A 15795-nucleotide genomic window follows, 5' to 3' on the forward strand; every position below is an offset into this window, starting at 1 on the left:
CGCTACTGGACAGCGCGAGCGGCGCATTGCGCAAGTGGCCCGGATGGAGCGGCCAGCTGCCGCCTTAAAGCAGAAACAGAGCCGGCTTTGAAACGTCGTGTTATCCTACAAGAACTTATTTGGCTGGCGTTTACTTCTCAAATAAATGCAAATTATAGTCATAAAATTTTAATTGGATTTGCCTCTGGGTTGCAGCTTTGGGAAAAGGCGTAGCTTCCTGCACAGCAAATGGCAGATTTGTCAGAATAGCTCACAACATGCCGTTCTATGAACTCTTCGTTATCGCTTCATAATTTGCACACACTTTTGACATGAACGCGGAAATTAGCAGCGATTACGGCAATGGCAAAGCCCTTAGCGACGGTGAATGATCGAATAACTGGAGGCACTTTAACAACCTAGAAGAAATGCTGTGAACTACCACACTACGAATTGTTACATTGGACAAATTGCCTAATGCGCACAATCAGTTAGTGAAACAGGCACGAAACGGAGCACCAGGTTTCTTGCATAGAATCCTGCAGTACTTGCAACGTACAAGCTTATGGGCATCTATATATGTACAGATGACAGGAGTACAGCAAGAAGCCAAACGAATTCGGCTTGATTGGGCTTGTACCCTTACAGAAATAGCTTTATATTCAATAAAGAAACTACAGAGGTACACTGATTTCAACGCATCCCTGCTGCATTTTGACCGCATCGCCTAAACTTTCGAAGAGCTGAACGCTATTGAGCTTTAAGATGTAGTGATTAATGCGCTAATACCTAAGTTTCCTGGCTTTGTATAGCTAATGCGCACGCATTTCCACTATCACTCATCCTCAAGTAGCCACTGTATGCGTTTGCAATAGTAAATGTGTCTGTAAAGCTCCGGAGTTTGCTTATAATCCTCTATAATACCCATACATGGCGAGCACTTTCTTGTAGCGGCCCATGTTTAGGTGCCTACATCCGGTGGGGACACTTTTAATAAAAGCGCGCATTCACAAGGCATGACTTGATCTCCTTAAAACAAGCAAAAAAAGCGTAGACGTGCGCCTAGCCAAACGCACCAAGAGAGGGCGCCACACGTTTCTTGCCGATGCTGAGGATGCATGATGAATAGAAAAATAGCCAGGGAAAAATTCTGCCTCTTTCAAATGTAAAATACTTTACATCTATTAAAAGATGGGACATTTCGCTACCTAAAGCTCCTAGAGCAGTCCGATATATTGTATATCATGGCAGCGGTGAGTGATCAAGTGAGGACAAGTAGGGTTTTTTTCGCGACCTCGTCATAGGCATCATGCGACCATATCTCATCGCGCAGGGTAAACGCAATATTTAAGCCACAGTGATGAAACTTTAGTAAAAGAAACTTTATGAGGTATTTAACCCCTCAGGGTCAGAGCTCGCTTGTAACTGTTATGCGTGATGAGATATTGATTTTTTATTTTTCATCGCCATTCAGTTACGCGCCTCCGCGCCGCCGGCTGTCGCGAGATGGCGCGACCGGTTTTCCGAGGCGCATGGGCCGGAATCCTGGGGATGATATGTAACTTTTCCTGATAAAAAAATAACTTGCGAGCCAGCGCTTGTCTGTGTTCACTTTCTGTACGTCTTGCGTTTTTTTTTTTGCCCTGCACCTTCCATTATGTAAGTGGAAGATATTTATAACGATTGCACGCCTAGCATAGTCCTCCATGTAGTCAGCAATAAAATTCCAATACGGAAAGGTGTCAAGCAGGGAGACACGATCTCGCCAATTCTCTTCACTGCCTACTTACAGGAGGTATTCCGGGGGCTGGAATGGGAACGGTTGGGGATAAGAGTTAAAGGAGAATACCTGAGTAATTTGCGATTCGCTGATGACATTGCCTTGCCAAGTCACTCAGGACTTGAACTGAAAAGCGTGATCAATGAATTAGACAGGTAGAGCAGAACATTAGGGCTAAAAATTAACATGCAGAAAACCAAAGTAATGTTCAACAGTCTAGCAAAGAAGCAGCAGTTCGCAATTGGTAGCGAGGTGCTGGAAGTAGTAAGAGAATATGTCTACTTAGGGCAGGTAGTGACCGCTAATACAGATGATGAAAGGCAAATAACTAGAAGAATAAGAATGGGGTAGAGCGCATATGGTAGGTTCTCTAAGATCATGAATGGCAGTTTACCAATATCCCTCAAGAGAAAATCTACGACAGCTGTATCTTACCGGTACTCATCTATGGGGCAGAAATGTGGAGGCTAACAAAGAGGGTTCAGCTTAAGTTAAGGACAACACAGTGAGCTATGGAAAGGAAAATGACAGGCGTAACTTTAAGACACCGGAAGCGGACCGAGTGGGTGAGAGAAAGAAAGCGGGCTAAGGAGATCCTAGTCAAAATCGAGAGGAAGAAATGGGTTTGGGCAGGGCATGTAATGCGAAGGCAAGATAACCGGTGGTCCTCTTAAGCTGGATTCACACGACGGACCAAATCGCGAAGTGCCCTCGCGGATGGGCATCACGTGACCCTACGTCACTGATTCCTGCTGCTCCGCTTCACTCGCGAGCAGCGATTCGTGATATGGCCGAGAGACCTTTTCACACTTCGGATTGCTTGAGATCCTTGGCCGTGACTCTCAAAGCAGTAGCGGTTAAACTGTTTAGTCTGGCAACGAGCAAGCTTACAAAATCCAATACAAGCCTCTGGTCGAACCAAAGTACATGCGAGCGCGAAAAACTACATAGTCCTGTTGACAGCTGCGAAGATGGAACCACTTGGCGAACTTTCTAACAGCCAAAGCGCGTCTTGTTCGTACGGTTCTAGGTTCACAGATGACGCAACCTTTTTTTTTCTTGCCCTTGTGGAAAGTTTTCCCGCTCTGTGGGATACGCACAGAGACGATTACGCCGACAATGCGACAATCCGACTGGCTCGTCCGCGCTGTCGTCTGCTGCTTCCTCCCGTCGTGTGAATGCTCGTCGCGGACGGGGGGACCGCGCGTCAGACATCACGTGACCGATTGGTCCGTGAAGCGGTCCGTCGTGTGAATCCACCTTAAGGGTAACGGAATGGGTTGCAAGAGAAGGCAAGCGTAGCAGGGGGCAGCAGAAAGTTAGGTGGGCGGGTGAGATTAAGAAGTTTGCGGGGATACAGTGGCGGCAACTGACAAAGGTCAGGGTTAATTGGAGAGACATGGGAGAGGTCTTTCCCCTGCAGTGGGCGTAGCCAGGCTGGTGATTATGAGTTACGATCTACGCCAGCGTCTACTAAACTGCCAGCCCACAAAAGTTTTGTAAGGCCAGCTTTAGAGTACGCGAACATAGTGTGGTTCCCCCCTCAGTAACGCAACAAAACTAGAGGCTATTGAACGCAAAGATTTTCGAATACTTCATAACATACAGAAGCGCACCGATTCCCCGATTTTGCTTGCAGTTTCATCTATCCCTGTCACATTATCATCATTATGAAAGCAAGCGTACCTAAAATTCTTGTTCCAATTATTACACAGCCACTACAAAACACATATCCAAGAACACGTATTCTACTGAAAATCACGACCATCAAGGGACATACACCCATGCACTCTAACCGAGTATATATATCATAATGACAAGTTTAGGCATTTTCTCTTCCCACTGTCCAATGAAGAATTTAATTTCTTCGATCATAACATTACTGACATTAAAATTTCTCTCCTCTTTCGAGCCACAGATGGAACGTTTGGCAGACGCGCATTCTGGCCGACGTACTGCTTACTTTTAATAAGAGAATTGACATTTTCACGACTTTGTCGTGCACTGGATTTTGACTGGATTGTGATGTCGGCCCTGCCATTGTCGCTGACTTGTACAGATAGATATTTTAGCCACGACCAATTCTTCTGTCTTTTCCTTCATGTGTCCTGAAGAATGTGTATATATTTTTTTTGTTTGCATTGCACTCAATTCTCTTGTCATGGTCTTGTAATAAGACCAACAGTATTGCATACAAATAATTATTAAGGGGTGCGGCATGGGTATATTTTTTTATGCTGCGCGCTAGGCCTTTCTCAGGACGCTGAATAAGAGATGATTGTTGCCCTGCGATGTTTTATTTATTTATTTATTTAGAATACCCCTAAGGGCCCTCATGCGAGGGTATTACATAGGGGGGGGGGGCGATACAAGCATAAAAATATGGCACAGGAATTTGAACAAAATACACGTAATAATGAATTAAAACTAGTAATGTACACAAATAATAACAACAAACAACGCTGAATAAAATACTCAGTAAATGCACATAATAAAACAAAAATACCAAATCTGTTAGTCCATGGTTTGCTTTAGCGAATGCTGAAACGATTGTGGGTTAACCTCAGTAGCTATGTGTGATGACAAGTTATTCCAATCTATTATAGGAATCTATTATATTGTGGGAAAGGTCGTTCGTTGCTCGCGGTAGCTGCGCATTGCAGAGCGCTAGTCTTATAAACAAAGGCGGGCAATGTTTTCACTGTTCCGGGGCAGCTAAAATTGTGTCTTTCATTGCATTACCTGCAAACCTTCGCAATTTCTAAAGTGGCTATAACGACAGCGGGAGATAGATCTCTACTATCTAGTGCGTAACTTCTCTGTTTCGCCGAGCCTGCTTCGCCGCCTCTATTGGTGAGAGTATCACAGACACAGCGCACGTTGCATTGTCCATCAGGGGTGGTATTCTCCCGGTGTCGCCTTTTGCGACATGTCGCATTCGCTCTTCGCTGATTGGCTCCAGCCGCGGTGACGGCGGCGTGACGACACGGATCCGCCTTCCTGCTACGTCATCGTGACTTCGCCCCAATTTACTACGCTTAGTCGAACAACGGAATGCGCTGAAGCGATTCGCGCGGGCGACGGGCTACGAAATTGATACTAGAAGCCATGGATCCCACTCTCCTTGCCTGGTTTTTGAGTTGCGAAGAAGAGTGGCGTGTCCGCGGACATCGCGACCAGTTTGCCTTGGCCGACGAATCTTGTCGGCGGCATTACCGGCTGTCGAAGAGCAGCACTGTGGCTACCGTCTGCTGAGCCGGACTGCCACTCGCCATGCGAATAGCGTTAGCGTACGAAGGCAATCGGCAGTTGCGGCTTTTGCGCCCTTAGCGTGAAAACATGGCGGCGTCCTTCCAAGCGAGAGCCGCCCGCTTCAGCCAATTCAGCAGTCCTTGCGATTCCGGTCGGCATGTTTACTAGCAACTACTGGTGTTCTTGCTTTTCGCTATGACTTACCTTGCTTAGACGATAAAGTTTAAGCTGCAATTAAGCTTAGTTTTCGAGATACGCTCTCGATTCTGGAGCGCGCAAGCCTAATGGTACCTCCAGCTACACTGCTCCCGTCTGCAACTGCCCGAAACTCAGCCGACACCTAGCACAACCGTCCGGAACGAAACAAAAATAGATTTGGAGCCTTTTCGCGGTGTTTTATAGACTTAAATGAAGTAAAGCGAGTTTATATTAAATTTGCAAGTATTTGAACATTAGACGTCATGTGCTGGCAAATATTCTTGCTATCAAAAATACGAAACTACTGCTGCGAGTGAATCAGCAGTGGTAAATTGTCGCTTTTCGGAGTGAATGAAAGCACCGCCGACGAAAGTGCCGGCGGCGTTTTGCGTTTCTTCGAGCAACTGTACGCACTTTTTTTAGGCCCCGCCCTTATGCGACATGTCGCAAAAGGCGATACCGGCAGAATACCACCTCAGAAGATAAAGGCTGGTTCACACTTCGCCATCGGCCGGCGACAGCTAGCGAAGCCCACCGCCGATGAAATGCTGCCTCTTTCACACTTCCCTGTCACCACGTCACCGCTCAGGGCGTATAGAGATATGGTTAGGAACGAGCATGAATCGACACTGTCTACTTACTGTAAGCGAATGCACACTTAAGTATGCTAAATGAAGGTATTCTGCGGTACGTTATGCAGTTCCTCACAATGCAACATTAAGTTAAGCGTATGGAAACAGAGAAGCAACGATAAGCTCCGCCTAGTGGCGTCATGTGGTTTTTAGGACGAGAATCATTGTTGTCGACAAACCAACTCTCCTCTTAAACTCAGAATGGGCAGAATTGTCACTTTAAATAAAAAATAAAGCAAATTTATCACTAATATATTTTCTCACAGGCGAGATGAGACGAATCAAAAGACCGACGTCCCTATTTATGGTCAGTGAACGATCTGAACAAACAGTAACAACGATGAATTCAGTTTTAAGCGAGGTGTCTGCTTCGAAGGATGCTGTAGTGCGCTGCGGGAATGCTACTTGCAGCTCGCCGTCCTATTGGCCGATTGTAATGGGCGGAATTTTTCAGGCGGCAGAAATCGGTTCGGGACCGATCGAGCTTTCCGCTCGGTATTGCGGCGGAATCTCTGCCGCAGCGGCGGATTCAGCTCGCTCGCGCCGCCGAATGCCCAAGTGTGAACGCGTCATAAGCGCACCGGAAAGGGAAAGACCTCGCCCTCTTCATACCGACCGTGCCGGGTCCACACTTCTGCGTCAGCTTGCGCGAATTACACATCGAGGAGTGACAGACACAACTTGTACCCTGTAGAACCACCACGGTACTCTCTCTTAACTAGGTTGCTTGTTTTGAGGCCCGTTCAGTCCAGCGCGTCGCTCAACATGACAGAATCATTTAAACAGATGAGCCGGCCAAAGCGCGAGTTCAGAAAAAGCAAAAAACCGTCGCAGTGATCGCGATCGTAATGGAAGGAAGTGTGGCGCGAAGGTCCGGTGGTGGTACGGCGCTCGTCTATGACTCTTCCCGCCTTGTCCCTCGTTCTATGCGAAAAGTTTTCTTGGAATTGTTTTACCAACTTGCCCAAAAATCTGCATTAGCAGCTATTAAGTGACGAGAGCGCAAATGAAGACATACTGAATTAAGACCTTACAATGCCGAGATCAGACAACCGCCACATGATGGCACACTGAAATGTTTAAAATCTGAATGGCAGCGATACCATTACCTGATTCAGCCCTAATCGATATCACAGTTGTGCGGATAATAACACCAGCTACCATCTCAATTCGCAGCGTCCTCTATTGGCGCCTAGTAAATGTTTTTCGCTATATCTTAACTTGTCATCTCGTACCTATCGCTTCTCTGGGATAGAAAGCTTTGTTCACACGCTGTTATTTGTAGTTTCTTTTTCAGCTGAAGTTGTTAATGAACCGTGAACAACGGTTATTGCAGTGTGAATGATGCTCTGGTTTGGAGCAGAAATCTTCGTTCAGTCCTGTCTTTCAGACCCTGTTCGCTGCACCGTTGGAGCAGCCACATTTACCAGCATCGCCGCTGGCACTAGACTGCCGCCGGTCGCCAAACTATAAGGGATGCTTTCATCGTAACACGTCGAGCGGCGCTTGAACGGTCGCCCCTCGTTTCATACCAGACGCGTTGACGGCAGTCAAGCAGCTTGACAAGGCCCGCCTTCCTGCGACACGGTAATAACGGGCATATTGCGCTCGCGTACACGCTACGGCTGTATGGTATGTTTGATTTCTGTGCACGATTATTGCTTCTAAAAGAAATACGAGCAAAGAGGATATAATGATGATGACGTGCTGTCAGCCTGATACAATTTCAGTCGAGCAAGAGTCCGGCTCATGGCTGCAACATGACAATCTTTACGCTTTGCTGAAATTTTAGAAAAAGTATATAACAGCTGTACCGCACCGCTCCACACCTATGGGACAAAAGCATGTAGGCTGACAAAAAGGGTTCATCTTAACAGCGAGCAATGGGAAGAAAAATGATAGGTGTGAAATTAAGAGACAAAAAGAGGGCACAGTGGGTCAGAGATCAAACACGGATGAATGAAAGCCTAGTCGAAATCAATAGAAACAAATAGGCCTGGGGTGGCCATGTAATGCGAAGGCAAGATAACCGATGATCATTAAGAGTAACGGAAGGGGCGTCAGAAAGTTAAGTGGGCGGATGAGATAAAGAGGTTTGCGGGGATAGGGGGTCCGCAACTGGCAAAAGACTGGGTAATGAAGATATATGGGGGAGGACTTAGTCCTGCAGTGGGCATAGTAATGGGGCGTAGTAATGGCTGAAGCTAGTCGTGGATGCGAGAAATTGCGGGTAATAAACGAGTCTTTGAATGTTTGGCGATGGTTAAGATGGTTTGGGGTGGGGTTATTAATCACAATGGCACTGATAAAGGTCTTTAGGTTGAAGGCCTTTATGGTAAAATCATTTAGTGTAAAGTTTTCAAGGTGAACGTCTTCAGGCTAAAGATTTTTAGGTGAAAGCCTTTACAACAGAGGCCGTATGATAAACGCGTTTAGGGGAAGGCACTCTGGGAAATTATTCTTGGTAAAGGCCTTTAGGTTAAAGGCCTTTAGGTCAACAGCTTTTTGTAATCAAGGTCGTTTGGACTAAGGCTTTTATGTTAACGACTTCAGTGTAAATGCCTTTAGGTCAAAGGGTGTGTTCCCATTCACAGCATGTAAGGACCTTAAAGGGGCTCGAAACACCTTCCTAGGAGAGCATATTAGCTCGCTCAATCACTGCATTGTGTTGTCATGAACACCCTTTCCAGTGGCTTTTTCAAGCTCGCACTCTCCTCCGTCACACACTGCTGCGTGTACCAGTTCAGAGATGGTAGATGGTTACATTCTTTCAGACCTTAGGCAGCTATTATGGCCACGGCCAGTAAGCGTCAGAGCTCCGGTGTTGCCAGGAAGTTCCGCCACCGCCGACCTTCCAGCGTGCAAAAAGTGACGAGAGGGCACGGAAAGGTGCCAAGACGCTGAAATTGGAATTTTGTTTACCGATAACTCTTCTATTAATCGCAACAAAAAAATTCTTGCCGGAGGATATTTGTGAACCGGCGTAATTTACATCCCAAGCATGCCGCAACTTTATTAGAGTTCCTTTAAGTGCCCGCCTTAACTTTTTCACATTCACTTCTAACGATGAATGTTGGCAGTTGTGTTGAAAATATGCCATAAATACCGTAGAAATTAAAGTATATTTTCAGAAATCTAATAACTACAAACGGGGATTATATTCTGCTGCATAGTAGGAGAGGGTGTGCTTCGGATGCGCACCTTCTGCTTCACTGCCAGAAAAAGCTGTCGCGTAGTATATGATGCTGTGCCGTGAAATATCTAAAGACAAAACCTAATCTAAAAAGCCCTCTTAGTGTGCATCGTTACTTCCTGGTCACATTAGCTACAGTACTGACATTAAAACCTTATGCATAATAGTGACGCACTTGAGAATTGCAGCGGAGAGAAGCGATCAAAGATAAGATAATTTGTGAAATCCTGTGGCGAAAAACGGTTTCTTTGGTGTCAACAAAGCCTCGTCCTCTGAAAACGGCTGATCAGAACGCTTTCTTTTCCAATTCTTTGATACTCTGATGCCTCTTGAGGCATAAAGTATGGTTATAGTTTAAAGAAATGCCTTCAACAATTTTCGATTTTCCTTTTGTTTTATTTTTGGTGCTGAGATTTAATACAATCAATGAGGCCTCATTGATTGTTACACATGGCTACAAATTTCTTCAATCGCAGGCCATACTTTTTCTGGTATACCGCCAGTATTTCTCCAAGAGATCAAAGAACGAAACACATGCGAATAAGGGTTAAGCTAGCTTTATTCAGCTATATTTCACTCTCTCTTAAGCAGTAAGCCAAAAATTCCAGAAAACATTACCATATTTACAAACTGATATGTTTCTCTTTAATTAATATTCTTTGTCATTGCCAACCGGTCTTCAGCGCGTCGGAGCAGAGTGCACACTGCGTTTAAGCTGTCTATGTTTTAAGTTTTCTCCGCCACGGCATCTAGCACTGTTTGCTATACTTTGACATTCTTTATATGGGCAGCGAACACCTGGAAGACATCAGAATATTACCATCATTCATGTAAGAAGTGCACTTCTTCGAAGCGCCTCTATGCTATAGCACAACCTCTTTGGCTATGCCGTAGGCGTGCTTTCTCAGAACTAGACTACCCTGACCCCTTCATTAACATTCAGTGGTAGATTACAAGCAATGCCGCCAGATTGCCTGCAGGCGGACTCGAGCAACCGAACCGGCTTGGTTGAGAGCCGAGAGGGGCTTGTAAGAAGCCTTGTTCGGTGCTGAAAGTAAAAGCGTCCTGCGGAGCTTCCTTAATCAGAAGTCCTCGAGCATGCACATCCGTTCTCGCTAATTGGGCGAACGTCGCGAGACGCTGCCTGTTTCCACTCCCTTCAGGCTTCTGTTTGCACGTCTATTAAAGGGCAGTTCTTGTACGCCTTCGGGTTAGTCCTCCTTTTTCTCAAGTGAGTTTTCTTCTAGGCTGCCCAATTAGCAGGGCCTTAATTAAGTCGCAGTGACTAATCCTAGAAGCCTTTCTTATTCAGGGAAACAGGAAATAAAGACAGCTGCATGGAATACTGCGTCTAGAACCGTATCTGACTCCCAAACTCAATTTGTTATTCAAAGACCAGCCGTAGGAAAGTATGGCTGCCATTCCACATTCTACATTTCTATGAGCAAATTCTACCTCCTCTAGAGACACATAGCCGTTGTGTTTACACACACATAAAGTCATCGTCTTCTGAGGACTACAAACAGGTCTTTGACGACCGTGAACAAATGTCAACGAGAAACGTTATCGTTAATAAAGGTGGCATGATGCTCACGTATTTGAGAAAAAGGCAGATGGAGATAGCGCGCTAGCTCTTTGTAACCAAACCTATCTAAACAAATTATTTTGACGTCATTACTCGTGTTTATACCCATTAAAGGTATCGTGTCATACGCTAAGGAGGAGCTCAAGTGTCCCCTGCAGTTGAACAATGAGCACATGCTTTCTCACGTCTACTCGGTTTAACCATGTTAAACCCTGACAACTTTTTTCTGCAACCTACGGAGGCACGTTTTTTTTTCTGTTGTAACTGATAATGACTAAATTTATTTCGTCGTGTATAAAGTCGAATCCAGTTATAACGACCGTACGGAGGTGGGGCTGCTATCAAAGTACGTATTACGGCTAGGGCAATGCTTCTCAAACTAGAATAACTACTCAGGCCGCACCAATCGGTTACAACAAACAATTATCCTCGCAAAGTCGCCCCGCCGTCGAATAACTAGCGCTCCTCGCCGGTGGGGAGACTGAAGTGCCTTTGCCAGCCAGTTCCCATGCTCTATTCCGCACCCCATCGCTCATCCCCTTACAAAAATAAAATAATAAAAATGTCATAACAAACATCCAAGTGAACCTCCGACTCCTCGACAAGCTAAGAGGTCAGCTGGTGCGTGCGTGAATGGCGGGTGACTAAAAGCGTCTAAAGTGGAAGCAAGAGCAGCGCCAAAGCGAGACAGGTGCAGCGTTGAAAGCGAAACTACTGCACACGGCCGGTGAGCAAGGAATGACAGGGATTTTATAGTTTGAATACCAGTCACATGACGTGCGCCGCCTGTACTGCCGGACATTCTTCACAGCTGCCGCGTGCACGCAGTGCGCAGACAGTAATCTCGGTAACCCTTGTTAGTGGGGACGAAGAGGCGCACTAATCAATGAAAACTAAAATCAGGCAGCAGATGACGGTGTTCGGTTAAAATTCTAGTTATAATGTGGTGTTTAGGTCTATGCTTCTCTACTTCCGCTCAAAGGTTCCTTAAAGGGCCTATAAGCTACGGCAATGCGTCGCTTTATTCGGAGCTCAATGCGCCAATCGACAGTTTTACCAGAGTCCTTCAATACCCTGTCTTTGCCAAAGGGTAACGTATTCTGTCCGTCCTGAACGCCAGATTGACGCGGTAGTTCTGCCGCTGCATTCTTGTCGAGAATTCAAGACGACGATGCTGACTAACACTAGTTGCCGTGGACGCCTCACTAGCAACTGGTATTCTCGCCTCCCTAAAGCGGCTCCTCCGTAGCATGTGTATCGGCCATGAGAATATGACAGCGCTGGAGAGCTCAGAAAGTGACTTGAGAGACTTGAGAGGGTACGCTTCGAACAGCGGACGTTTAGAAAAGGTTTTTTTGTAGACATAAAGGCAACTTTTGTCTGCATTTGTATTCTTGGCTTTAATAAAGTAGGTTAACTTAGGACGAACACTGGATACAACGAACGCTATCCTCCTGACTGTCAGGTTCCTTTCTAGTGCGGTTGGACTGTATATTGTCACCGGCAATATTCAATATACGCATTTCATTGTGCTAAGGAATCATTTAACTGGAATAAAAGTGCACATTTTCTTGAACGTACAGAGGGCAAAACGCATGTCTAGAACACGCTCTGAGCGTGTTTCGGGCCTAACACGCGATAACTAGCGATTAGATTTGGTTAAAAATGGTCTGGATGTAAACATGGGCTATTAAACTCATAGAATTTCATCGTCATTTTTTGCCTTCTTGGTTGCAGCGACTTTGAGAGCTCCGGAACGCACAGTTTGGTTGTTCTAGGCATGTGTTTTGCCCTCTGTACTACCGTGTCTAAAGACCTACGGGACCCAAGAGGTGCACTTAGGTCTGCTTAGGTGCAGAAATGCGAAAGCATAACTCCTACTGCTGCCGATTATGTTGCTGCGTCTTCATTTCTTGATGCCTTCACCATCGTGTTTTCGCTGAAACTTCGGTTCTACCACATCCGAAGACGTGGGTCCCTTTTCTAGGACACCAAAGTGTAGTAAGACACCAAAGTGCTAATTAATTCAAGTGAGTAATTAACTGATTCAATAAGTAAGTAATTCAATCCGAATAAATTACTGATGAATGTATGAAGTAATTTGACAACTGAATTAATAAATGTGGCCAATTATTTATTACACAATTAATAATCTTGGTGACGCACTTGAATGTAACTGAATTTAATTGCTAACATAATTGCGTTATGAAGTATTGCACCAGTTCAATTTTGCTTTCAGTTTGTGAAGCAATTGACTAAATTAACTTTAAAAAATTTCGTCCAAATAATTATTTAAGAACTTAGGTAATCACTTTGGTGACTTATTTGAGTGTTATTGAACTTAAATGTTTTATAGTGCCCGGCGGCGCTATAAAGCGCAGGCGCTGAGATCGGCGTTCCCGCGATAGAGAAAAATAAAGATGGACAGCGCGCGCTCGGAGCGCACGCCCTGCACGGGCTGTTCGGAACTAAGCCTGCCACGCTGGTCATCTTGCTCTGGTGCTCCGGTGCGACCCCGCAAATCTTCAACAGTTTGTTTGAATAACTCAGTGACTAATTCATCAATTAGGTAAATTACCAATTAATTTAACTACTTGAAGAACTCATCTAATTAATTACTTCGACCAGTTATTACGAAACTAATTAGTCGTATTAGTGGCTTAATTGAATTTAGGTATTTATAATTTTTTCTTTAATTAATTCTGTGATTAACTAATTTTTAAATTCCATTAGATTAGCTATTATTTTGTGAAGCCATTGATTAATTTCAGCAGTTATATCTTTCGTCAAATATATTTTTTACACATTTATTAATAATTTTGGTGACTTACTTATTAATTCATGCGAACTCAATAACTATTTAATCAACTATTCTACAAATTACCCTGATAATGGTTGATTGATAGTTTGTGCGGACCCGCCCTGATGACACCCTCTGCCCACAAGTCCTGTACATGCCTCTCATAAGGCAAGAAATGCTTTTGCATTAATAAGTGGAGATCGCTTGCTGGGAGTTTGGACTGGCGTAACATTTGTGCTGCAGGGGCGTTCAAACATGCTCTTCGCGGCAATCTACCAAGAAGAGGGACGAAGACTGAGAGAAGAGAGTTTATTGCTCCCAAATAACTCAGCTTTTCACGAGTGTATAGGTCCCTATCAGGCACTTCAATGAAAAAAATCCTTCATAGACGACGATAGCAACACGTGCAACCGGTGATCGCCGAGACCAACCTTATTGAGGGTGTTGGCCGCGCCCAGTTGGGCGCTGACTTAACAATGCACTGAACTATTCTTCAATGCATTGATCTAAACTTGATCACAGGGCACCGTGGCTCATTGCTCACAATATCGGCTCATATAGGTGGCATGTACACGCTAAACCACCGTATAACCCATGCAGACGAGATGCACAGTCGGTGATTATTAAGAAACAACAAACACAACGAACGTTCACGCCAGTATCGTCACCGTTTAACGTTTACTAACTTTAACCTCCACTTTTGGTTTGCTTGGTTTGGTTTATGGAGTTTCATGTCCCAAAGCGACTCAGGCTATGAGGGACGCCGTAGTGAAGGGCTCCAGAAATTTCGACCTCCTGGGGTTCTTTAACGCGCACTGACATCGCACAGTACACGGGCCTCTAGAATTTCTCCTCCAAAGAAATTCTAGCCGCCGCGGCCGGGATCGAACCCGCGTCTTTTGGGTCAGCAGCCGAGCACCATAACCACTGAGCCACCGCGGCGGCGGTAACCTCCACTTTTGAAAATTCCGTCCGTTGTCCGAGTGAAGCCTGAAAGTTGGAAGTGGCATTAAAAAGCTTTTTCCTACTCATAGCCTCGACAGGGATTCGAACCCACGGCGGTGAACATAGAATAGTTTCGCTTCTGCTTTCGACCCCTCAATCCTGGTTGCCCCCTTTTTCGCTGCACGATAAGCTGCGAGCACCGTGCGCTTCGCTGGGGACATTGTCGCTTTCATTTCATTTTTTCCCTGCCCCAACCACTCATAACGCAGGAGCACACGCGCACTTCGAGTTCAAAAAATACCCCCCAAAAAGGCGAAAAGAAGCGCCATCTCACGTGCATGAAGCAAGTCACACGAAAAGGAGGAAAATTTGAACCACAGCAGCTGGGTAAGAAAATAAACGTAAGTTGTCTTGGTGTGAATCAGTTCAGTTCGTGAACGCAAAGCGCTAAACTAACCGAAGCCCACTTGCTAACGCAATCCCCATCCGCATCAATCGCACTGATAGCCCGCTAATTTTCTTCTTAGCTTGCAAGAGCACTCTCAACAAGTGAAGAAATGAGATGCGACACTATGGAATGTTATGAATGAAATGAATGAAAAGCGCTGATTGGGTTGTTCAGTGGTGATAAAAGTGACGTTCTTTCAGCCGACCTCAGCGCCATGCGAATGCCTTTTTTAGAGAGCAGGAATGACAAGAGATGCAGACAAAGCAACTATGCCTCTCCATATGTATCCAGTGTGTCGATCACAAGCTCAACTAGATGCGTTATATGTTTAGCTGATTATTCATTGTTTCATTAAAACACCCTCAAGGGCCAAAAAGCGTTATAGAAGCAAGCGGAATAAAAGTTATTAAGTCCTAATCTAGCAAGAAAAAAAAACTGGATGGGACACTGAACCTCCGCTTATTCGTATGACGCGGTAGTGTAAATGCGTGGATGCCCATATGTGTGATATTCATCATTCTCTCCTTTACATTCGTAGATCGCTGGGCGTCCTCGTACCATTGCTTGCGCAGTGGTTTAGAGGTTAAGTGATGTGCCACTTCCCTGATAGTCGGCTGATTCAAACTCAGACGCAGGTGGGGCGTATGAAAGCCAGACTCCTCTTTCGAACAACTACTGGCAGCCAATCATTAATTTAACTGCCCCCGTGGGCAGTCTGCTCACAATCAGGTGGGCAGGGTGTTAGGACGTCATGAGTTCAGGTGACCTATAAAAGGCAAGACCAGGCTGCTTCTCTGGGAATTTTCCCCCACGCGCCGCTGCCGAACCAGATATCGCCATGTCTTCCCTGAAAGAGACCGTTAAAGTTATCGCTTGGAAAAACGGAATGAAATGCAGCAAACAAAAAAGCATAGGTTCCCACAAAATCTAAGAACTGGCTAAGTAACCATGGTAAAACAGCGCGGAAAAAACACGAGGACGGA

Source organism: Amblyomma mixtum, chromosome 6, assembly GCF_055824585.1.
Source record: "Amblyomma mixtum isolate Tamu chromosome 6, ASM5582458v1, whole genome shotgun sequence".
Lineage (NCBI taxonomy): Eukaryota > Metazoa > Arthropoda > Arachnida > Ixodida > Ixodidae > Amblyomma > Amblyomma mixtum.